This window comes from Bos grunniens, chromosome 10 (assembly GCF_055505025.1).
Source record: "Bos grunniens cultivar Pamir isolate PY7600 chromosome 10, Bosgru_T2T1.0, whole genome shotgun sequence".
Taxonomy (NCBI): domain Eukaryota; kingdom Metazoa; phylum Chordata; class Mammalia; order Artiodactyla; family Bovidae; genus Bos; species Bos grunniens.
The window spans coordinates 45,888,355-45,914,782 of NC_141174.1; the positions used below are offsets into that span (position 1 = coordinate 45,888,355).

Below are 26,428 nucleotides of genomic sequence, written 5' to 3' on the forward strand. Positions count from 1 at the left end.
GGAGCTGAGGATGAATTTGACAAATACTACAGAATATCAGGTTTTGCTTTTTCCTTCTGCAAATTGTTTTTCAGAAAATAAGGAGTTTCCTTGTACCTATATAGTAAATTTCAAATTTCTGTTGAACACCTACTACAGGCTACACAATGCTCTGGACAAGGGATCAGCAAACTTTTTCTGTAAAGGGCCAGGAAGTAGATGTTTTAGGCTTTGCAAGTCATATAGTCTCTGTCATAACTGTTCAACTCTGCTGTGACAGAGCAAAAGCAGTCACAGACAATATGCAAATAAATAAGCCTGCTGGTGTTCCAACGAAACTGTTTATAAAACTTGTTGTTCACAGGTTTGGTCCATAGGCCATATTTGCTGATATCTGTTCTAGGTACTGGGGATATAGTAGTTCAGAAAACAATATCCTTGCTTTCAAAGAATCTACATTCTGATGTAAGTTCTACTTTAAAATCTGAATCTTTACAAATGGGTATTTGTGATTTGGAATAAGCATTCAGCTACAGCATTATGTGTGTGTGTGTGTGTGTGTTGTATGTATGTTAGTTGCTCAGTTGTGTCCAGCTCTTTGGGACACCATGGGCTATAGCCCACCAGACTCCTCTGTCCATGGAAGTCCAAGAATACTGGAGTGGGTAGCCATTCCCTTCTCCAGGGGATCTTCCCAATCCAGTGATTGAACCCAAGTCTTCTGCATTGCAGGCAGATTCTTTATCATCTGAGCCATCAGGGAAGCCCATACATGGGTTCAAAACAGGTATAGAGGGGAGTGAAGATGGCATGCCCTAGAAATGTGTGTGAAGTGACCCAAAAAGTCGCTCTTAAAAGATGTCAAACATGCTTGTGATGAATTTTATCAAAATTATTTCATTTATATGAGATTGGTAAAGAAGAAATACTTGATTGATAAATTGGAATTTTTAGATTGATTCTGTAGATATAATTTAAATATATATGTGAATGAAATTAAAACACTAGCTTTCTTTAAGTAGAAATTTGACAAATTAACATTCTTGAAATTATATATTCAAGTTGGCTAAAATACTTTTTGGGGACCCTCTCTTTGGAGTAATGGGAGATACCTTCTATTTCATCTCCGTAGCTATCATTTTCTTCTCATTCCTTTTTTTGTTTAGTTTTTTCATAGTCATAAACTTAACTTTGCAATCCAGCTAAATTTGGAGGGGGATAAGGAAAATATGGAACCCAAAGAACAGCAGTGGGAGTACAAAAATTATAAAAGTTATTTCAAGAAGATGTGGATGATGGGATGCTCTCCTGAGCTACAGAGGAAATGGTCTGGTGGTTAAATACAAGTCAGATTTATTAGATTTGTCCACAGTCAGAAATTTTGATCTTCTTGCTGGTCTTGCCATTCTTGAACTGCAGCACTCTGTGGCTTCTACAGTATTCATGCCCTCTTTCGCCTTGCCAAAGACCACATACTTGCCATCCAAACACTCAGTGTTGGCATACTGTAGACGAAAAACTGGGAACCATTTATGTTGGCTCCAGCATTGATCATGGACAAGATGCTAGGACCTGTGTGCTACAGGATGAAATTCTTGTCATCAAATTTCTTTCCAAAGATGGACTAGCCATCAGAGCCATTATGTTTTGTGAAGTCACCATCCTGCACATATATAAATCCTGGAATTATTCTGTGGAAGCAGAAAACTTTATGTCAGATCTTTCCTCCCTAGTTCTCAGAGTTCAGAAGTTTTCTGCTGTCTTTGGAGCTTTGTCTACAAACAGCTTGAGAGAGAAGTGACCCAAGGGCTTGTTGGCAATGTCCAAGACCAGGTGGGGTTGACCATGGTTGGGCAGTGGGTGAGACTCCAGGCAGCTGCATCTGCGAGGTCCTCCTTGCATTTCTTGATCCAGCTTTCTCCCTGCTTCTACTCTTTCTCTCACACCCTCCACAGTTCACTCCCTACAAACCTGTCAAAGTGGTTATTTTAATATAGAAATCAGATCATGTGGCTTTCCTGCTTAGGACCCTCATATGGCTTCCTCCTACATTTGAAATACTATCCGAAGTCCTTCTCATGACTTTGGCACTCATCTGGCACTCACCTCTCTCTCCCGCTGGTTTCCCATCCTTCTTTCCTCCCTCACTGTGATGCAGCCTCACTCATCTCCTTACTGGTCCTTTACTCAAGACCTTGCATTTGCCCTGTTTCTGCATGATGCTTCCTTATATTTCCTCACTTCCAGGTCTCTGCTTGAATGCCATCTCCCCAGAGAGACCTCCCCAATTGCCCTATCTAAAGAGACCTCTGAAAAGAGTGAAAGTGTTAGTTGCTCAGTTGTGTCTGACTCTTTGCGACACTATGGACTGTAGCCCACCAGGCTCCTCTGTCCATGGAATTCTCCAGGCAAGAATACTGGAGTGGGTAGCCATTCCCTTCTCGAGGGGATCTTCCTGACTCAAGGATTGAACCTGGATCTCCCACATTGCTGGCAGATTCTTTATCATCTAAGCCACCAGAGAAGCCCCAAAGAGACTCCTAGGTGTTCTCTGTGTCCTTAATGTTCTTTTTCTTCATGGCACTCATGCTCTGCCTTTGTTACATGTATTATTTGTGTATTTAATTCCATTCCAGTCTCCCCCACTGGAATGGAAGCTTCATGAGAGCCTTGTCTATTTTTTTTTTTTTTTAATGCTGAATCCTCAGTGTCTAGAATAGTGCCTTGCATATAGTATACAGTCAATAAATATTGAATAAATGAGTAAATAAGTGAATGTGTGTGTGGGTGCTGAGTCGCTTCATTTATGTCCAACTCCTTGTGACCCTATGGATTATAGCCTGCCAGGCTTCTCTGTCCAAGGGCTCCAGGTAAGAATAATGGAGTGGTTTGCTGTACCCTCCTCCAGGGCCAGGTAAGAATAATGGAATGGTTTGCTGTGCCTTCCTCCAGGGGATCTTCCCAACCCAGGGATGGAACCTGTATCTCTTTACATCTCCTGAATTGTCAGGCAGGCTCCTTACTAGTGCCACGTCAGTTCAGTTCAGTTCAGTCACTCAGTTGTGTCTGACTCTTTGCGACCCCATGAATTGCAGCACACCAGGCCTCCCTATCCATCACCAACTCCTGGAGTTCACTCAAACTTACGTCCATCGAGTCGGTGATGCCATCCAGCCATCTCATCCTCTGTTGTCCCCTTTTCCTCCTGCCCCCAATCCCTCCCAGCATCAGGGTCTTTTCCAATGAGTCAACTCTTTGCATGAGGTGGCCAAAGTACTGGAGTTTCAGCTTTAGCATCATTCCTTCCAAAGAACACCCAGGGCTGATCTCATTTAGAATGGACTGGTTGGAGGAAGCTCCAAGTGAATGACTACAAGCTATCTATTGAATACCAGTTATGGACCAGGCATTATTCCTACTTTCTCAATGTATATTGTTATGTAACTTCTTTTGCATGTGTTATTTCATATGTGATCTAGAATGAATTACTTTAGTGGAACTAAAGTGGAATTTATTATAATAATAGATACAATAATCTATAAGTGGAATAGATTATAAATGTCATTTGAGGATATAAAGTCAAATAAAAGAAAAGAGAACTTTTATTTGTCTTGTGAGCCTCTATGTAGCTGCAGTGTGGACTTTGTTTTATATTTGGTGAAGTCCAGCTTTTTTCAACATTCCAGGGCTCATCAGCCTCTTTTGCTCTTATCTGCAGGTAATAAGAAACTGTATGAGTTCTCCCTTTGCTTTCTACATTCTATTTGCAGACTTCTTTTTCAGTTCTCTCTGTATTATTGGGATTCCCTTAATTTTTTTCATGGATTTGCCATCAGTTTGGACATCCAGGACAGAGCAATTAATTCTATAGCGACTAAGCCCAAAGTCCTAGTGTGACCCCTCCTTTGACCTAGAAAACCCTTTGGATCACTAACCTGTGTTTCTTAAGCCAATGTTTCCATGAATACTTGGTACTCCTTTTTGCTTTAAGACTCAGACATGTGGCCTGAATCCACTGACTTATTTTATTTCAAAATTTCTTTCAGTGTCTATATTGAAGTGTGCTGATCTTGGAGCACCTAGTCAAAAGCTGGGACCTTAGCTATGAATTATGACAGTCACAAAGCTCAAAACTGGCAGATAATTTCTTCTCTGTCCTGAAGGATTATTGGCCAGTGGCTGAGTCGCTTTACAGAAAAGGTTGTGTATGGTATAGCAACCTCTTCATTTGATGCTCCTTTCCTCTGTCCCTGTGCTCACTTCATCCTTCATCCAGTTCATCCCACTGGCAGCTCTTCTCATCTCACCATCGACCTTTGCCTTCTCTATGTGTTCACTTGGAAGGGTCATGTGGCTCCTCCATTATCGTCTCCTTTCCAGGCATTACTTTCTCACCTTTAGGCTCATTCAGGTATTTCATGTTGATGCTTCCATCTTCCAAATGATGCCACATGCTTTCCATGTATGTCCAGCATTAATCTTGATTATGATTCCCAAGTCCTTGAGGGATTTCTTTCACCCTGTAGACCAGGGCATATTCTAACTCTATAGCTTACTTCTTTCTTATCTTTTTGAAAACTTTCTTTCTGAGAAGCATGTCATTTTGAACTTGTTCATTCCTCCTCTAGTGTGGGCTTCAGTTGTTTGGAATCTCCAATACGATTTCTTTTTTAGGTACTCTAAGTAACTAGCCTATGAGTAAGGTTACTTGCTCTTTGCCACTAGGATTTAGCTCCTAGAAAAATGTGTTTCTAGAAAGAAGTGAAACTCCTCATGCCATTCTGCTTGTCTCTGGCTCTTGCTGAGGACAAAGGAATACTTATGCCTCTGTATACTCATCAAGATAAAGTGGCTTGGGCATAGGTGATACAACTTTTTGTATTTAATACTGACTTGGTCATTGCCATTCTCTGCAGTTTTTGAGAGGTAATGCTTTTAGGGGCTGAATTACCTTCTTAGTAAATGTGCCATTAGAGAGGGTTAAGTTTGCTCAATGAGGACTCTTTCTTTTAATTTGACTGTTATTCAGGATTTTCCTTAGAGTTTGTTTTAAAAATTATGAATGCTATAGCAATATTTTCCTTAGATTTATCTTGAAATGGTAAATGCTTCTTGCAAAAATTTTTGGGATATCATGCAGAAATGTATAAAGAAGCAGCACTAAACATGAAACAACAAAAACAATTCGATCAAAATTTCATCATCAATAGGCAGGTACTGTTAATGTTGTGGCATTTTTTTCCCTTTCATCATTTTTGTAATCTGATGACATGGTTCACTGCAACCATTCCTACCAAAAGTTAGCAACCCACAAAGTGATAGGAGACTAAGCAAAAACCTTGAAAGGTTTGCCATTGCTTATCACTTTAAATGCACATTTTAATTCAAGTCACTTCCCTTGTAGGTGGAGTGGATTTTAGTATTGGAAGGGGTCTTACTTAACCTTCCAGTCTGACTTCTCCTAATTGATAAACTTGGATTCCTCCATAATTTTCCTAGAAAGTGTCATAAAGTTTCTGTTTGCTGGGTTCTAACCTATGCTCTATATTCTTTCTCTTGGAATGAGTTTCTCCATTCTTTGTAGGTTTAAATGATTTCTTCTCTAGTGTCTCTTTCCTAAAACCTTAATCACATTGTGTAGATATTTTTGGTTTATTCTTTCATAGATTTATTCATTTCACTAGAGCAATACTCTGAACCTAGAATACAATGTTTGTGAAAGCTCGATGATTAGTGAAATTTTTTATTTCAAAGATAGTAGCAGTTTTCTGTTTTTCAGAGGCAGAGGTTTTATACTGTGAAAGACCCGAAGACTGTTCTCTTTCTTTTTCTTTTTTTTTTTCAGGTGTACTGCATAATACTCATACTTGATTTATTGACATTACTTAGCAATTTATTGGACAAAGGTCAAACTTTTTGTTTTTTATTAAGCACATTCCACAGTACAAAGCTGTCATGAATAATATCTGTACAATCTCTTTCTTTTTCCTTTGGTCTGGGAACTTTAACATTTTACCATGTCTTTAGTAATGCAAAGGTAAAGTGCAGATCCTGCTTGAAAAGGACAGTTTGAGACTTCATGGACTTTGGAGCAGTGATGGCTCACATAAGGTTTTATGGGTCTTCCTTGTTTTTGTAATTCCCCTTTGGTATTTTGTAATTCCCTTTTGATACTTTGTCTGCTGACCAAGATAGTTTGCCTAACAGTATGTGTTGAGAATTAAAAGAGAGTCAGTGTTCTCACTTAGTAAAATTGGTACCGAGGGTTCTCAAGTGGCCTGAAGAAGCTGACCATGCCAAACAATGACCCACAGAAAAGCCTAGAGTAGTATTTCAGATCTATGTGACAGGTGACAACCAGATAGCCCCTGGCTGTTATATCCCTCAGGCTATGAGAAATATATCCTTCAGAACTTCCCTCCATCCCCAGAAATACATGGGGAAGTAAGCCAGGGTAAAGATTGGACTTTGTAGGTAGCAGGATAAACAAGAACAAGGAGCCCAAACCATTGTTTTGGAAACAATGGGAACGAAAGGAAAAGTCATTTCCAGGGCTAGAGAACAAAGACTACTTGTGTTCAACAAGTATTTGTTGAGCACCTACCATGTGTTGGCACTGTGCTAAGCACTGGGAATGCAAAGATGTCTGAGACACAGTCCCTGTCCTAATGAAGCTCACAGTGATGTGCACTGAATTATCTTGATGGTAACATGAAAATACAACACAACAGGGCAAATGAAATAAAGACTTGTACATGTAATCACTTGACTATGAGGAATGTGACATCTGACTCTGCCTAAGAGGGTAGGACAATTGCACTCATCTCACACGCTAGCAAAGTAATGCTCAAAATTCTCCAAGCTAGGCTTCATTAGTACATGAATCAAGAACTTCCAGATGTTCAAGCTGGATTTAGAAAAGGCAGAGGAACCAGAGATCAAATTGCCAACATCTGTTGGATCATAGGAAAACGCAAAAAAAATCCAGAAAGACATCTACTTCTGCTTTATTGACTATGCCAAAGCCTTTGACTGTGTGAATCACAACAAACTGTGGAAAATTCTCAAAGAGATGGGAATACCAGACCACACTACCTGCCTCCTGAGAAATCTGTATGCAGGTTAAGAAGCAACAGTTAGAACAGGACATGGAACAGTGGACTAGTTCCAAGTCGGGAAAGGAGTACGTCAAGGCTGTATAGTGTCACCTTGCTTAGTTAACTTAAATGCAGAGTACATCATGCGAAATGCTAGAATAGATGAAGCACAAGCTGGAATCAAGATTGCAGGGAGAAATATCAATAACCTCAGATATGCAGATGACACCACCCTTATGGCAGAAAGTGAAGAGGAACTAAAAAGCCTCCTGATGAAAGTGAAAGAGGAGAGTGAAAAAGTTGGCTTAAAGCTCAACATTCAGAAAACTAAGATCATGGCATCCGGTTCTATCACTTCATGGCAAATAAATGGGGAAACAATGGAAATAGTGAGAGACTTTATTTTCTTGGGCTCCAAAATCACTGCAGATGGTGACTACAGCCATGAAATTAAAAGACTCTTGCTCCTTGGAAGAAAAGTTATGACCAACCTAGATAGCATATTAAAAAGCAGAGATATTTGACAGAAAACAGCAAAATTCTATAAAGCAATTATTTTTCAATTAAAAAATAAATAAGTTAGAAAAAGAAAGCAGACATTACTTTACTGACAAAGGTCCATATAGTCAAAGCTATGGTTTTTCCAGTAGTCATGTATGGATGTGAGAGTTGGTCTATAAAGAAAGCTGAATGCCGAAGGATTGATGCTTTTGAACTGTGGTGTTGGAAAAGACTCTTGAGAGTCCCTTGGACAACAAGGAGATCAAACCAGTCAATCCTAAAGGAAGTCAACCCTGAATATTCATTGCAAGGACTGATGTTGAGGCTGAAGCTCCAGCTTTGGCCACCTGATACAAAGAACTGACTCATTGGAAAAGATCCTGTTGCTGGGAAATATTGAAGGCAGGAGGAGAAGGGGATGACAGATAATAAGATGGTTGGATGGCATCACCGATGTGATGTACATGAGTTTGAGCAAACTCCAGGAGTTGGTGTTGGTTAGGGAAGCCTGGCATGCTGCAGTCCATGGGTTCACAAAGAGTCAGACATGACTGAGTGACTGAACTGAACTGAAGAGGGTAGGAATGCTGAGGAAAAGTTCAAGGAGGTGGTGAGGTTTAAGTTGAGTCTTAAATGATAAACAAGAGCTTAGACTAGATGGTGAAATAAATTTCAGGCAAAGGGAGGAACATGAGCTTATATTGAGGTATGAAAGAATGTTGTTTTGAGGGAAAGTGGAGTATTTTAGTAGAGAGTAAGAACAGAAGGCTGGTTGGAGAAGAGAATTTGGGATGGGACAGACAGGTGGGCAAACTGTCTAGTGCAGTAGACAAGAGCTTATATGATACACTAAGGTCTTTGGATTATATGTACATAATGAAGTAGAAATTAAAAAGTATGCCAGGGAATTACATGAGCTACTATGCCTTTAACTAGAAATTATTCTGTTCTAGTATGAAAGATATCTTAGGTCAGAATCTCTAGAAACAGAGCCTGAGGTGGGGATTCTTGTATAAGTGATCTATTGAAGGGGTGCTCTCAGGAGAAGATGCTTTGAGTGAGGGAAGTGGGATGGGGCAGGGGAAGAAGTTGATCAAAGATGTGGTTTCAGGGAGAAGCTGAACTCAGTTTGATTTCATGGGGAGCTCTGGGGAATGAACTGCAGCTCAGAGGTGGTCCTGATACCCCTAAGGTGAGGATGGTATCCCAGCTGTCTCCAGATAAGATGGCTCCATCAGTTGTTGATAGTCTTCTAGAGAAGAGTATGAGTGTGAGCTGCTATCAGTCAAAACCTGCATCCTCTTGGGGATGAGCGTATCAGTCTTAGGAGACCTGGGTGGGGCTCCAACAGCATTGACTGTATGGGATGGATCCGTCAAGGCTAGAAGTGGAAGAACAATTGGGAGTTTTCAGGGAAAGTGTGAGATATAACATAGAGAAAGGAGTGGATTTAAGAGATACCCTTGAGGTGGAATTGATGAAATTTAGTGACCAATTGGATATGATTATGGTTGAGAACAGATTCCAAGTGCCATCTCTGTTTGAGGCTTAGGCAACTGGGTACCTGTTGTCTGGACACTAATCTCTTATTTAGAGGTCAGCTGAGGGGTAGATTTGAGAGTAATGATGCTGAGTTTGGGTTTGCTCTAAGAATTCAGGTTTCTTGGCAAATATCTAGAAAGCTATGGTCAGTGGACAAGAGAGAATCCATTGCTGTTTAGGGTAGGGAACTGAGCTAGAAATTTGTAGACATTATCAAGGTGAGTTTGGCAATCAAATCTGAGGGGTGGATGAGACCACCCAAGGAGAGGAAGACAAAACAAATAATGCTGTAGACAATTTGGAAAGTGTCTTGGACCCAACCTGCTCATTCTAGTCCCAGATCCAGTTTCCCAACAGATATCATCAATAAAGAATTAATGGACTGAAAATGACAATGATTGTTCTTGAAAGTTTGATTTGGAGGTTTCTTTTTTTAGTGGATTATTATTTTTAATTAATTAATTATTTATTTATTTTCAGCTGCTCTAGGTGTTTGATGCTGCATGAACTTTTCTTTAGTTGCTGTGAGTAGGGGCTACTCTGTAGTTGTGGTGCTCAAGCTTCTCATTGTGGTGGCTTCTTTTGTTGCAGAACACGGGCTCTAGGGTGAACAGGCTTCAGCAGTTTTGGCACATGGGCTCACGTAGTTTCAGTTCCTGGGCTCTAGAGCACAGGCTCAGTAGTTGTGGTGCACGGGCTTAGTTGCCCTGTAGCACGTGGGATCTTCCCGGACCAAGGATCAAACCCAGGTCTCCTGCACAGGTGCATTCTTTATCACTGAGCCACCTGGGAAGCCTGAGGTTTCTTTTTTTTTAAATATTTGTTTTTATTTTATTTATTTATATTTATTTGTCTGTGCCAGGTCTTAGTTGTGGCATGTGGAATCTTTAGTTATGGCATGCAAACACTTACTTGCTCCATGTGGGATCTAGTTCTCCAGTCAGGAATCAAACCCAGGCCCCCTGCACTGGGACCATAGAGTCTTAGTCACTGGACCACTAGGGAAGTCCCTGGAGGCTTCTTGAGTGAGAGATATCAGTACACTGTTGGTTTCCTGTTCCTCCTCCAGCCTGAGGTTTCAACCAGGAGACTGAGTGCAGGGCCCCTGACCTTATCTATTCCTTCCTCTTAAGGCTGACTTTGTGGGATTTCAAAAGTGATTGTCCCCCACTGATCTCCTTTCTCCACGTGTTTCTTGGTGGGTCTGAGAGGAGTGCACCCAAGTAGATCTTTAAAAAGGGTGGAGTAATGCTTTTACCCACTCAGCCCTAGACACCTTGGCCTTGGAGGTAACAGGGTAGAAGAAATTCCTTCTGCTATCACCAGCCTTTGTAGTCTCCAACTTTATGGATTCCCAGAGTATTTTGGGGGTGCCTCCAGGCTGTCTGTTGTAAATCAAATGGGTAAAGCAAAAACATTTGAGCCTCAAGTTTTTGGTTTGCCAAGTAAATATGGAGACAGTGTTAGGATAAGGTTCTGTCAATTCTACACATTTGGGCTATGGAAAGGCAGTTTTAGGTTGATTCAAAACATTTGCCTTCTTTTTTCTAGTGTGCCAGACTGCCATCCTGATTGTCCACCTGAGGAAAGCTATTGCCTTTACTTGTAATGGGTTAACTAATACTCCTAGAGGATGTGATGGAGAAATGTACACTCTGGGCACGTTTAGTGTTACATGGGTCTGCCTCAGGCGGCTGACAGATGGTGATTTATACCATAAAGTATTGACATATTCTGATGAAGTACCCTGTTATTGAGACATTTTGGCAGACCTAATATTTCCATCTTTGTGTAACAGAAGCATTTTCAGTGACATTCTTAAGTTATGGTTTTCTATTGTGAAAAATGACACTGTTCAGCTCTATTGAGGTATAATTTGCATACAAGAAAATTTGTTAATTCTATGTATACAATTTGGTGAATCTCTCCTGCATCAAGACACAGTAAAGCTCCATTGCCCTAAAATGTTAACTCCTGCCTCTTTTAAGTCAGTCCCTTCCCCTGCACTCTAGTCCCAGGCAACCACTGGTCTGCTCCAGTCACTACAGTTTCACCCTTTCTAGAGTTAAAAATGGCAAATATAAAGGGAAAAGTGACCCTATTAACTTAGGTGAATATCAGCATCCTAATCTTAAGAAAATCTGCATATATACAGGATTTTATATTATTATATGGGCTATATATTTTAGTAAGTAAGCAAAGAAAGAATGGAGTAATCAATAGATGTGGCCTTTGGTCAGCAGTAGAGCAGGTTCTTCTTGAAGTCAAATAAACAGTTTTGGTTACTATCTGGATAATTTAGGTAAAAAGCATCCAGATCATTTGAATTGCAGTGATTTTTTTTTTTTTTTAATTGGAGATTCTGACTGAGTAGCCTTCTTTGCTTAATTCAGGTTGGTGTAATAACTTGTCTTATGGGGTCCTGGGGCCTAGGGAGGATGATTATTAACCAAACACATTCACTGGGGATGGAAATTCAGTCAGTTCCTAGCTTCTATCTTTCGAGTTGGAGTGGCTCTTAGAAATAGCTGCCTGGGTTGCATGTCATGGTGGCCACAGGATTCTTCTTCTTCATTCACCTGCCTCCTCAGCAAACAGTTGACTGAAATCATCTCTCATCTTATTCTCACCATTCCTGGGTCTCCCATTCTCCAGGATGTGAAGGGCAGAATGGGTGGGAAGAAGTAAGGGGTAATGAGAAGGTGGCTTTCCTGCCACTCCTCCACTGCTGGGGCTGATTGTTTCAGGATTCTCTTTCATCTCTTCTCCTCAAAGACTCCTCCACAACCAGGTCCCACTTGGATTTCTACTCCATGGCCTCTACCTGTGCTCCTAGGCTGAGCTTCTGTGATGATGAAATACCCAGGAAGGTTTAAATCTTGGCAACCCCCAACCATTTGAGTGTAACTTTGTTTGAACCTACCTGGACCAGATAGATAATGTTTGTGTGGACTTGGCAGGGGAGAGTAGGGAGGAGCAAAAGGAATGGGTTTACTTCACTTGTATTTTGAACTAGGCTTGGCTCTGTGCTTTAATGTTATGTCTCTAATTAGGTAACTGATCTTTACTGAACAGCAGAATTTCCCTTTTCTGGATAAGGAAGCTGAGGCTCAGAAAAGTTGACTTACTTGAGGTCTCAGAGCTGGTAAATGATATCTGTTTTCTATCTCTTTATGGGAAGAGACCCTCTTTGGAAGTTATAGGTGGCCACAGTGGAAAAGGCCATTCTTTGGAGTCTGAAGAATTCCAGAGAGAGGGTGAACAGGCTGTTTGTATGGGAATTGGTGTGCGCCCTTGGGGCTGCAGCATGAGGAGGCAGCCATGTGTCTTCCACTCTTTGCTCTCTGGAGAACCCTCACACCTCAGCTTTTCTCTTATTCCCTATCCTAGGAACCATTGTATTGGATCTGGGGAAGGTGGATTTCCAGTCCCACTGCCTGGCAGGTAGATGAGGGAACTCTTGTCTCACTGCTTTGGAGGGCACCATGTTCTTGGGGACACAATGGAACCCTCATTCCATTCTCCTATAGCATCATGAAGCAGCACGGTTACTACTAGGCTCCAAAAAATGAAGTGTCTGACTTATGCTCAGTTGTTTCATACCACATGACGTGTTCAGACTCCAAGTGGGAATTTGTTTGTATAAACTGATTCCATTTGCTAGAAATGTAACCTGGATCATCTGAACACTGAAACATTTCTTACCTGTGTTCATTTCAATGGCAGAGTTAGAGTAACTCACTCTGCATGGGGTTGGTGTAGAAAGCATTACTATCTAACCTGGACCCCGTATGATCTCTGAGTTCATGAAGCGCATTTACTTGCAAGTTTTCACCTGTGAGAACCTGCATTGCTTTGGAGTGGGGCTGCTGACAGCGGTGGTCTATGAAGTAAGCCAGGCAGAAACGCCCTTTGCCATGTCCTCACACCTTCCTCTGCAGTATTTTGGAGCTCAGGGGTTGGAGGGAAGGCAGGCAGCCCTACTCTCCATTCTTCCCATGGCTAAGAATTTGGGATAACAGAAGGGTGGGAACCTGAGCAATAGGCTGTAAAGACTGTGATTTCTAAATGTTTTAGGGCAATGCGGTTGCCTGGTGCTTATGCATTTCCTTATATTGGTTTCTTTTGCCTTATGATTTAGAAAGATATATGGTGAAAGAGGAGAGTGAAAAAAAGCTGGCTTAAAACTCAGCATTCAAGAAACTAAGATAATGGCATCCAGTCCCATCACTTCATGGCAAATAGATGGGGAAAAAATCGAAACAGTGACAGACTTAATTTTCTTGAGTTCAAAATTACTGCAGATGGTGACTGCAGCCATGAAATTAAAAGATGTTTGCTCCTTGGAAGAAAAGCTATGACAAACCTAGACAGGCTATTAAAAAGCAAAGACATCACTTTGCTGACAAAAGTCCATCTAGTCAAAGCTATGTTTTTTCCAGTAGTCATGTATGGCTGTGAGAGTTGGACCATAAAGAAGGCTGAGCGCCAAAAAACTTGATGCTTTTAAACTGTGGTGCTGGAGAAGACTCTTGAGAGTACCTTGACAACATGGAGATCAAACCAGTCAGTCCTAAAGGAAATCAACCCTGAATATTCATTGGAAGGACTGATGCTGAAGCTGACACTCCAATATTTTGGCCACCGATGTGAAGAGCTGACTCATTGGAAAAGACTCTAATGCTGGGAAAGATTGGGGGCAATAGGAGAAGGGGTGACAGAGGATGAGATGGTTGGATTGCATCATTGCTTCAGTGGACATGAGTTTGAGCAAACTGAGAGATAGTGAAGGACAGGGAAGCCTGGTGTGCTGCAGTCCATGGGGTTGCAAAGAGTCAGACGTGACTTAGTAACTGAACAAAAACGACAACAATCACCACACATATGGAGTCTTCAGTGGCATTTTCTGAAATCAGCCACTCTCTTCCAAGGGACTCTTGCTCTCTTTCATGGTCTGGTGCTGATACTGGTGCTAGGAAACTTGGAACCTGCATTTGGGTGAGTAAGCAAGGTGCAGGCTTTAAGGCAGTGCTCATTATCAGGGACAGGCAAGTACAGAGTTGGCATTTACATGACTTGAGAATTTGTAAATCCAAGAAATGATACTCTGAAAAGACAGACATTTCATTAGGACATGAAGAGAACAGCTTTGAGAAAGCAGGCCTGTTTCTGTTGTCATTGGCATGGAAAATAAACTGTAATCAGCTGTCTCAGGTCCGATTTGAACATATTAGTTTTCCTGAGGGACATGTCAGCAGGTACAACCTGCATGCCAGGGACCAGGGAGATAGCAGTATCGATGCTAATTTGAAAATACTTCTGTGGCACTTAGCAGGGTGTGATTTTAATTCATTTTTGTCCCTTGATAATCATAAAGTGCTTTCAGCCTGTGAACATCCATTTTTGACCAGCATACTCATACTTCATCTGGGGACCACATTTAATGGCTGTGGTGGCTATGGGGTTCACAGGGGAATTGTGTAAGGTACAGATATTTGCTTTGTGGAGAGAAACATGCCACCGATACTAATTCACAGGGCTGTTCTGTACAAGGAACTGTAGATCTGAATACTTGCCTGTATGCAAGTATTGTTTGTACACACATGCACACAGAGCTAATGTTTGCATATTGCTTTGGGTTTATCCAGATTTTATTAGCATCATCTTATTTAATTCTTGAAATAAGTCTTTGAAATTTACTGAAATTATTTACTGAAAGAGCATAATCTGTGCTGGATTGTTTGAAATCTACCTTTGCCACTTAACTAGTTGTCTGACCCTGGACACGTTTCTTAATCTTGGAGCCTCAGTTTCCCCAAGTGTGAAATGGAGATAATCATGCCTACCTTATAAGGCTGTTTGGAACATTAAATGAGCAATACATATACAATGCCTAGTTGTCTGTCTTGACGATCACTTGGAGTTTTGAGAGACTGATTAAATCATTCTCCCACAAGCCCAAGTGTGCTAGATCCCTCTTCACTGGAAATCTGCTCTGTTTGCAAGCAACCGGGGGTAAAAGGGTATTATCTGAGATTTTTAGATTGAGGTTCAGAGGGCTTGGCAGGGAATGTGGGCCAGGCCAGGGCACTCCCCCAAATTGTACCCCTGGCCAGTATCCCCCTTTCTCTATTTGGTGCCTGCATCAGGCTTACTCAAGCAGAGGTGAATTGGTTGCCTCCCTTAGCTGCCTTATGATCCCTAGTGGGTTCTCTTTCTGAGTGAACAATCTCTATTTTTCTTTCCTTCCCACCCCCTCACCTTTTCTTCTCCATTATCCCTGCTCTTTACGTGGCACCAAGGACTTTCCAACTGATTCCTGAGTCCTGACTGTCTCCTGGAAGCCCTCCACCCACCAGGACTTGTGGGCATAAGAAGCTGTTCTGTATTCCTCTTGTCTTGACATCGCCTCACTCAGGGCTAAGAGATGCTGTCTGATTTGCCAGATCTGGAGAAGACACTGGAGATTCTGTTCTTTAACCCAAAGGAGTATCAAACAGTGGAAATCCTTAGCACCATTCAAGGGCTTATTGTTTAGATGGAAAAAAGCTTTCCACACCCCTCAAGTGAATCCAGTCCTGGTTCTGAGAGGAGTGGAATTGGAGTCAGGGGATAAGAGTGTCTGTCCGGGTTTTGTCATTCACTGACTTCAAGTAGCCATTTAACCTGAGCCTCAGTTTTCCTCATATGTTGAATGAGAAGGAAACTAATGACCCAACAGGATTTTTATTCTGTATGTATAAAGAAAGCAGTTAGTTGAAAAGACTTTAACACTGAAGAAAAAAGCATTAACATTATGGGTCACTGCAAGTTCCCTCAAGTCCTTATGTCTAGAGATGAATTTTGGTTAAAATACTCTGGCTCACATCTCATGGATGCCAACATTCTTTCCTCCTTGTGGCAGTACTGAGGGGGACTCACAGGATCTCCTACTGTATTCAGAGGGGATGTGAAAATCTGATGGACGTGTATGTGCTGTTTACCTCTGCTAATTGCCCTCTGAGCTGAGGCTCATGCAGGGATTAGTCATGGGAGCCCATGCTGGAGATTTGAATATGGTTTTTTGGGGAGCTTGCAGGGACTCTCAGTGAGGGCTTCATGATGTGGGGCTGGAAGTGCAAGGAGAACCCTCATGCAGAACAAGTTTAGAGAGACATTAAGGGGGGTGTGACAGCATCACTATGAGTCTGAATTCAGTGTTTCTCGTTCTTGAAGCCTACCAGCTACCACTGGTGACTACTAGGCAGAGGCTTTAGAGGTTCTTAATAGTGACTCTGCTCAGTGACTAAAGAGCAGCAGGTCATGGTATTCAAAGTGTATTGTTTCAAACTGATAAAAGCCTAGCTGTTATGGCCAGAGAATCCCACAAGATCGCCTCTATCTTCCATAACATCACCTCACACTTTCCTTCCCCTCTCCTCTCACTCCATCTTCCTCCCAAACTCCCTTTTCTCTAATGATCTCAGCTGCTTATGACACCTCTGGGGAGAATATAGGAAGTAGGTCCCCTGCTGCCAAATCTAACCTCTGGGTCATTTATTACTTCAGAAGATTCCTTGCTATTAAAGCACCAAGGCTCATGTTTCCCCTTTTCCTTAAGGAACAAATTCCATCATAGTCAAGGCCACACAATTAGGTATATGGGAGCAAACACACAATAAGCCCAACCTTCATTTGGTGGCAGTTCTGACAGATTCCAGTGATTGCTTCTTGAAGCAACAGCCAGGCAGTTGGATTTGTCTCTCCCTTTCCCCACTCTCTCCCTCCCTCCCTCCATTTCTTTCTTCCTCCCTTCTCTCCCTTCCTTCCTCTCCTTCCCTTCCCTCTCTGTCTCTCCCCTCTGCTTTCTCCCCATCCTCAAGCCAGCAGACATTTATCCTAAGCACTGGAGACAGAAAATTCTGGAAAAATATAAAAAACAAGAGGGAATATCTTTTTTGCCCCTGTACATATAAAATGACTTAAATAAGAGTATCTTTAAATGATGGAATAATAAGAAAATGCAAGGTCATTCATTCTATTTGACTGTAGAAGGCAATGGCACCCCACTCCAGTACTCTTACCTGGAAAATCCTATGGACGGATGAGCCTGGAAGGCTGCAGTCCATGGGGTTGCTAAGAGTCGGGAACGACAGAGCGACTTCACTTTCACTTCACTTTCATGCATTGGAGAAGGAAATGGCAACCCACTCCAGTGTTCTTGCCTGGAGAATCCCAGGGACGGGGGAGCCTGGTGGGCTGCCGTCTATGGGGTCGCACAGAGTTGGACACGACTGAAGTGACTTAGCAGCAGCAGCAGCAGCACTCAATTAAAACTAATAGAATATTTTGGGGCAATCATACTTTTCCTTCATAGTATTAGGTACATCTTCAAAATAGAGCAGTTACTAGTCAGACTTCCTTTTATTATTCCTCAGGAATGTTAGAATTATTTTTATCATTGTGACAGAATTCACTAGCATGGCCTAAACTGCAAAGAAATTGCTGGTATACTCCCCCAAGGGGCTGTTTCAAGACCTCACCTTGACCTCTGTGAGATTTCCATGGATGTTCTGTGCTCTTAATGGCTGGTCATCCGTGGATAGGTCAATCAAGTCTCACACTGTCATGGAGGTAAAAGGACCAGCTGAGAAACCATTTGTATCATTTTACAGAGAAAAGGGTTAAAGATGGCAAAGTATGAGAGCTTGTTAAAGACAGCTTGGGGAAATATGAGGGCCCGTATATATTTGGCCTGGCTTATGCTTTGAGACTTCACAAGATACCATCTTTCCTCTTATGACAAAGCCCTGTTCTGCTAAACACCCCATTTAAAGCAATTATTGTGGACCTTGTATTTTTCATTCACTCTTGCTCTTTGTGTCACCCTGTTCTTGTATTTATGCAGCTCCTGACCTTTTCTTAGCTTTTTTCTGCATTTCTAGGACCAACCAATGGATGGGACTTCCCTGGTTTTGGTCTTTGCCTTGTCCTCTGTGTTGGCCTCATGCTGGTGGTTCTGGTCACAAGTGTGCCCAAGACTCTCCTAGCATTGGCTTGGCCTGCCCTGGTCTTCGTGGTGGGCCGGCCAAAGAGTGGTGCTTTTAGTGTTAACTATTGTGCTTTTTTTCTGTAGCAATTAGAAACCTACTTATGGGAATGTCCACAAGGGATTTCAGTGGTGGACAGTACTGGGCCAGGTGACTGCTTTTCTATATTTCAGGTTTTGTTCCACTCTCATGGTGTTTAAATTGTATAGGACCATGAAATTTAGGGTTTTGTAAATTCTGGCTCTCTTAGAATCATTTTGCCTGCAATAGCTACTAGGTCAGCTCTAACTACTAAGACCTCTGACTCAATCAAAATCATAGTCTGCTCAAATGTTGTGCTTTCTTTCTATGGTTTTTGCAAGGGCCTCTTAATTAATAAGCAAGGTGTTTGTGAAACCAAATTCTCTCATTGTAGATGTGACAAGCCACAATTCGTAATAACAGCTACCTTTCCCCACTTGTCTCAGCCTGGAGTGAAGGCTCTGCTGTGATTTATTACCTCGATGAAAAACCTTTGATAAGTGGCTACCAAATGGCTCCTCATTACTCAAAAGTCTTCCAGTTTGTAAACTGAAGTCCTCCCCAAACCCCACAAAAGCTGCTTGTGTTCCGGGGGAAATGAATCAGGGATCGTCTCGCTAAACTATTTTGGCATAAAAAAATATCATAAATGAGAGAGGAGAAAATCTTGTTTGCTAAAGGGCTGCTGGGTGAACTGCCTCTTGGCCTTTTGATAGCATCTTTGAAATGGAAATGGCCAGCTGCCTGACCTTCTGTTCAGTGACCCTTTTTGTACAAAGTCAAATTGCAGCCGCCTCACAGCAGCAATTCACCTATGGACACAAACAGGATTTCCATTTTTTTCCTAACCTTTTTTTTTCTCCTAGTGCATTTGCTACCATGAACATTTTTTTACTATTCACATTAAAGACATAATGGTTAAAAAAAAAGGAGTCCTTTGCATCAAAAGGACTGTAACTCATAATGATTTCAAAATACTAGGCAAGTGTCTGTCTTTAATTCTGCTCTCTATCTCAGCCTTTTAAGTGTATTGTAATGTGAAAAAGCCAGTGAAAAGATTATATTCTGAAACAGTTTGGGTTGTTCATTTTCCTACTCTTTTCTTGCATTTGAAGAGGAAAAATATAGTCTTGATCATATTGAAAAGGGAAATTATCTCTACCTCACTGTGAACAAAAGAAGAGACAAGGCTGTTTAGGTGATTATGGTGAATGTAAGAAAATAAATACCTCTGTGTGCTTTCTGTGAAGCAATGCTGAATTGGAATTAGGAGTCTGCCTTAAAAAGGAACCAGAGCCAGGCTGCACCGTCCCTTTGGATATGATAAAGCCTGTGGCTGAAGATGGAGAGAAAGAGGGAGCCCTTTGAACACCCACCCCCGCCGCCCGCCTTACCTCTTAATGCTTACTCTTGCTTTTCCTCCTCAGTCCTTTTCCAGCTCCAACTGGGCAGTGCAGAACTTCTTACCTAAGGCTGTGCATCAACATGCTGTTGGACCTGGAGAAGGCTCAGATTCTGCACCCTCGGGCTGGGTGTCTGGGTGCCACTCTGCCTCAGACACCTTTACTACCAGGACCCCTCCAGGCTGCTCTTCTGCCTTCTACCCACTGGAGGCCTAAGGATGCCTGTTCTCCATGGGATGGGTGGGCAGAGCCTCGCTCACTGGCAAATTATGAAAATGGGAAACTTTCCTAGGCTGGTCAAGGGTGTAAAGAAATTAGATGGGGGACTCAAAGGGTTTCATTGGCCATAGTGATTCAACAAATATTTATCAGACCCCCACTATGAGCTTGACTCATTAGCTAATTTAATCCCAGAATAACTGTGGGAGGTTGCACTGAGTAATAGGAGCAGATTCTGGGAACAGACAATTCTCAGTTTGGATTTTGACTTGGCCACTGCTAGCTGTATGACTGTGAACACATTATTTAATGTCTTGAAGCCTCAGTGTATCACCAGTGCACTGAAGGCTAATACTTGTCTCATGGGGCTTCTCTGAGAATTGGATGAAATGGTGTATGATAAATTGTTGAGTCCAGAGCTTGGTACATAGTAAACACTCAGTGAACATTCTTTTTTGTCTCCTCCTTCCCACTTAATAGGCAAGGATATGAAGGAATTTGCCAGACTGGGATTTGAATCCAGGTTTTTATTTTCTTTTTTAAACCCCAAATGTGCTCCCTGTCTACATGGACCCAAGCAATTTCACTACTCCTTGTGAAATTTTCATCAAGACTTGTATTTCAGATAAATGTCTTTTGCTTTGTTACAGGCTGAAATTGGACAAATAATGATTACAGACACACAGACAAGGGGAAAAACTGAGAGCATTCCATTCTATTCTCTGCTTCTTGTGGGGACTATTTTTCTGTACCATACATGGTTCACACCCTGTCAAAAAATAAACTTTAAAAACCTCTCAAATAAACCAGACTACAGAAAACTGAAAAATATTTCTTGTCCCCTACAAATCCTTAATCCTTTCACTTTAATATAATAATTTACCATTTATAAATAGCAATATTCTATTTGCATATCTAGTCTTATTGAAGGTGAACCTGATTTCACAAGTCATAATCACAGTATATGTGACAGTTTATATTCTTTTATTAGTGTTATATCATAAGCATTTTTCAGGTGCTATCTTGTCTTCATAATTTAATTTTCAAGAATGCAAAATGTTCCATTCATTTTATATCATCAAACTTACCCACATAGGTCCCAAATTTGTGTAGATGATCCATGCATAGAAAGAAGGTTAAAAGCACTCATATGGGTGAATATTCCAATCTGTCTTTAGTCACACCTTATATGACAGTAAATAAGTAACCCACTGTCCCATATAGATGGTGAAAGGAACAAGGAGTCTGAAGTCTGTGCAAACACAAACTAGAATGGCAAGTTTACAGTTTGGAAAGCCCCTGTTAATCTTTTTCTTTGCTTTTCTCTTTTATTCAGCTTCTTTTACCTGACTCCAGATAGAATTGCAACAAAGACACCTTGCCTACTGTGGTTCGTCATCAGTATCTAGTGCCAGAAGTCCTGTTTTTATCCTGATAACCAGATATCAAAGGGCTCAGATACACTGGGATGTTCCTGATAGAGATCTGAACTTTCAGAGGCCTCGTTGAACTGAATCTGTGACCCTTCTGAGTCAGGGCCATTGTTACTTGTGGAATGCAATCTTTCTGATCCCACAAGAGGAAGCATGTTCCTTGTAGAAAGCAGGTAGGAGTCATACCTTTTGTGCACTCCTGCCCTGTGTTAAAATCAAATTCTTAGTAACTTGAGGTTCTATTCCTTTGACTTCATGACAGAAATAATTTGATGAAAGTAAATTCTTGTATGAGTCTTTGGCAACTACCTTTAGAAAGCTGGAAAATGTTTTAAAATTTCTACCAATATGATTGAGTATTCAAAGCGCTGTACTTCACCTATACAGTCAGGCTATTTACCTAGTTCTTGAATTGACTAAGGTCTGAGTTGATACTAGCACTTCTCTTTGGTCCTGTGCCTGGAACTTAGTGGATTCTCAGTGTGCATTTGTTGAATTAACAAGTGAAGTTAGAAGTCTGGACAGGAGTTAAGTTCATGGATTGGCTAAGACCTGTTCCATGTACTCGTTATTATAATTGTGATTTAAAAATTTTTTTGAAAAATCTGAAATGCTTAAAAGTTTTGAGAGTATGTGGATTTAGGTTCCTACCCTGCAAATCACTCTTTGGACAAGTCATTTCACTTGGAAGGACCTTAGTTTTCAAATCTGTAAAATGATGTTAGCAGAGTGTTAGTGGGCAGGGCAACTATCCAGGTGTTTTTCTCTGAGGCCAGCACTCTTTCTATCCAGCTGTGCCTTTCAACACATCTCCACATGGTCATTCAGGGGCACTGGATGATCTCTGTGTCTTTTTCTAGAGCTAACCTTCTACGATGCCAGAATTTAGTTCCTTATCATCCAGACTCTGAGAAAAAGCAGCAAGGACAAGCATACTCAGTGTAGGCAGGCATTTTTGTAGATGTTAACACTACTGTGGGTATTGTGTGTCCAGCCTGGGCTAAAAGAGAGAGAGACAGGCTTTCTCTTCTCTCAGTGATCTTGGGGAGGGAGACTTTTGGAACTATATGAGAGTTTATACATTGACTAAATATGCCAGCAAAATTGGTTTTGGATTCCATTATTTCATCTTTAATTTAGATCCCTCTTATTGTGTATCCATCTGCCTGTTTAGCAGCTTGCAAATCTTCCCCCACAAAAAACACAAAACAATCCCCCCCCAAATATCTGATCTTCTTTGATGTCCCTTGTTTTAGTGAATGCCATCACTAGCCACATTGAAGGCTAAGCCAAAACCCAGACTTTATCCTTGATGTCTCACTAAATTCATCACCATTTCCTCTTCAATTTTTAAAAACTTTTTTAGATGTATGTTTTCTCCACTTCTCCCAGTCTCAAAAGCTGCCTTTCCAGTCTGAGTTACTACAACTTTCCCCTGAACTGCCTTTTAACTGGTCTTCTCACCTCAACCCTTGTCTCCTTCTGATATATTTTCCCCATAAGAGAGAGTGGAAATGTCTTTTGGATTAGAAACTTATCACGTTGCCCAACTCTGTTTAATCCTTTGTGTGGTCAACCATGGAATTATGGATAATTATCAAAATCTCTTGGTATGTTCTGAAAGCTTTATATAGCCTGGGCTTTGACTGATGACCCCTTGATCTCTGTTCTCCATCCTCATGGACCTTTTCTCATGCAGCATCCTCCTCCTGTGTGGGAGACTCTCTCATCTTCCTCCCTCACATCTCAGCTCATGCATTCCCTTTTCAGGGAAGCTTTGCCTGAATCCTCCCTATCCAAATATGTCCCTTCATCCCTAGCTTTCAAAGGAAAATGGGCTTTTCCTCTGAAGAACAGGTGAAGAAACTGAGGCTTAGAGAGATTTGGTTTATGTGTCTAAAGTTAAAAGGTTAATAAGCAGTGAGATTGGAACCCAGGGTCCCAACACCAATGAGACAGAACCAAGAATCAGAACTGTGTTCAATTCTAAATGCTTTACTGCTAACTACTATGCCAAAGATAAGAAAGAAGTTTTATGTCACATGGTAATTTTGATTTTCTGCCTCACAGTGATGTGATGAAAAGGATTCTGAAGTTGCATCCTATTACAGTGGAGAAGTCTACTGTGATTGGTTAGTGATGCCTGCCATGGGTGAATGGTTGAAGAGAGAAGGTGCACAGGACTGTCATTTGTCCCATACAAATGCTATAGTGCACATTTTATTTTATTATTTTTTTTAATTTTAAGCACTTTTATTACAATCAAAAAAGGTTAATGGTAATGCACTTATATTGCAAATATGCTACTGTCATTTATAAATGCTTTCTTGGTTTTATGTTATGTCTAAAATGTTGTTGCTGTTGTTCAATTGCTAAGTCATGTCCAACTCTGCGACCCCATGGACTGCAGCATGCCAGGCTTACCTGTCCTTCACTATCTTCTGGAGTTTGCTCAAACTCATGTCCATTGAGTCAGCGATACTATCTAACCATTTCATGCTCTGTCACCCCCTTCTCCTCTGGCCAGTATCAGGGTCTTTTCCAATGAGTCAGCTCTTCATGTCAGGTGGCCAAAATATTGGAGCATTAACTTCAGCACAAGTCCTTCCAAAGAATATTCAGGGTTGATTTCCTTTACGGTTGACTGGTTTGATCTTCTTGCTGTCCAAGGAACTCTCAAGAGTCTTCTCCAGCACCATAGTTCAAAAGCATCAATCCTTTGGCATCCAGCCTTCTTTATGGTCCAACTCTCACATCTATACATGACTACTGGAAAAACCATAGCTTTGACTATACCAACATAGTCACTGTAAAAATTATCAAATATATATCTCCCAGTTGTGACTACGTGGAAAGATAAGTGGGATTAAATTGACCTAATAATGAAAGGTTGCTGCTACCAGACATGAACAATGCCAGGATCCATGGCCTCCAGAGGAGTTGAATTCAGTCTAGGACCAGAGACAAGGCTTAATTACTCAGAGTTGTTTTTTTTTTTTTCTGTAATAAAGTTTTATTAAAGTATAAAAGAGATAGAGAAAGTTTCTGACATAGACATCAGAAGGGGACAGAAAGTGCCCCGTTGCTACTTTTTAGCAAGGAGTTATATACCTATAAGCAAGCTACTAGAGAAAGGAAAGCCTCAAAACTGAGAGAGTTGCACCAGGCCCCTCATTTACAACATGCTATAGTGCACATTTTAATACTGCTCAGTTTTTAAATACTGATCAGCAACAGAACCTCCTTACATGTCAGAAGAGTCAGGATAAGAACCCACTTCCCCTTCAGAAGGGATAGAGCACTGGACTTTTGAGCACAGTAATAAAGCATTTGTGAAAATCTCTCTCTTTACAAACTTATCCTTTTTTCTGCCAAGAGAGCTTTGACTGCACTTTTGTAACCTGAGACCAGGACTGTCATATGCAGGAGGTGGAGATGGGAGCTTGCTCCAGGACTTTCTTAGGCACATACTACCAAGATGTCTTTTAACATAGGATGTTGGAAAGCTTACTTTTCACAGTGGAATTCCAGGTGTGAGAGTGGAAGATAATGTGGGGTGAAGCTTCTTCTCCCACATTTCAGGATTAGGTACCCAGCTTACTCACCTGGCTGCATCTCTTTGAAGATCTGGGATTTGCCTACACATTTCTGCACCTGCCCTGTAGTACCCAACAAAGGGCTTGAGCCCCAACATTTTAGGATGGTTGGATTCATTTTACTTGAGGAAAGTCCCAGCTTTACCATGGCAAAAAGCAGTGCCTTATTCTCCATCCTAATGAGTTCTTTTTCTTGCCTTTGTCTGCCACCCATGGTCTGGCACTGGGTATTCATGCTGAAGATTTAGGCAACTTTCTTGCTGCTTTAGGTAAGAGCTTTCTTTCCTCTTGGGCAGGAGGATGCACTAAGGATATACAAATACATTCACCTTACATCAACTCTCAGAAGGCATATGCAAGTGGATCTGTGCCCCACCTCAACGTCCTTGCCTCCTGATACCCACAAGGAAGGGAAAGAGGCTGTAGTATTTCAGTATTGTTGTTCAAGATTCTGGGTTCCTGGTTCAGAATTCTAGCTGATGAGGGTCTGGGTTCTTGTCTGTTTCTTTAAATGTCTTCTGCTTCCACACTGGTTTTCAACTTCTAGTCAGTATCTTGTTATTGAACTCTTAAGTGTTGGTGTGTTGCTGGGCACAGAGTTCAGTTATTTCTCTTCATTTGGCTATCTACTCTGGTCACCTCATCTAGTCTCATGGTTTTTGATGTATGCATAAGCTGGTGATTCCAAATTTTATATCTCTAGCCCTGAGAGTGCCTCTGATTCTTAATGTTTACATTTAACTGCTGCTCAATGTTCCATCCAGGTGTCCAACACAGCATTTCAGACTTAACGTATCCAGAGCAGAGACTTGATTTCACTCTAAATTGCTTCTTTTTGTCTTTTGTTCTAAGGATTCTCAGGTCACGGATCTTTTTATCATTCACGTTTCACATCCAGTACATCAATAAGTCTGTTAGTTCCACCATCAAAACGCAATCCAGTTCTGACCGTGTCTTACTTCCTCCCCCACTGCCATCTTAGTCCTCTCTTTCCTTTATCTCTTCTCTAGACTAGGAGTAGCTTCTTACTGTTTTCTCTACTTCTGCCTTCACTGGGATTTGTTTTATTTTCTATACAACTGTCATAATAATCTTTTTTTTTTTTTTTAAGATAGACTTTGATTTTTGGAGCAGTTTTAAGCTCTTAGCGAAACTGAGTGGAAGTAACAGAAATTTTCCGTATACCCTTTGCCCCTGCACATGCATAGCCTCTCTATTATCAAGCCCTCACTGAAGTGGTATATTCGTTACAACTGGTGAACCTACACTGACGCATCATTATCACTCAAAGTCCACAGTCTGCATTACAGTTCACATTACAGTTGGTGTTGTACATTTTGTGGGATTGGACAAATGTATAAAGACAAATCCACCACTGTAGTATCGTACAAAGTATAATTTCACTGTCCTAAAATTTCTCTGTGCTTTGTCTATTCCTTATTCCCTCTCTCTAACCCCCGGCAACCACTGATCTTTTTATTGTCTCCATTAGTTAGTGTTAGTCACTCGGACATGTCTGACTCTTTGCCACCCCATGAACTGTAGACTGCCAGGCTCCTTTGTTCGTGGGATTCTCCAAGCAAGAATACTGGAGTGGGTTGCCATTTC

General features: G+C 41.3%; 1 pseudogene; it reads right to left on the minus strand.

The window, feature by feature from the left end:
- Window positions 1–1,169: 1,169 nt before the first annotated feature.
- On the minus strand, window positions 1,170–1,826 carry LOC147364473 (peptidyl-prolyl cis-trans isomerase A pseudogene; annotated as a pseudogene).
- Window positions 1,827–26,428: the final 24,602 nt, after the last annotated feature.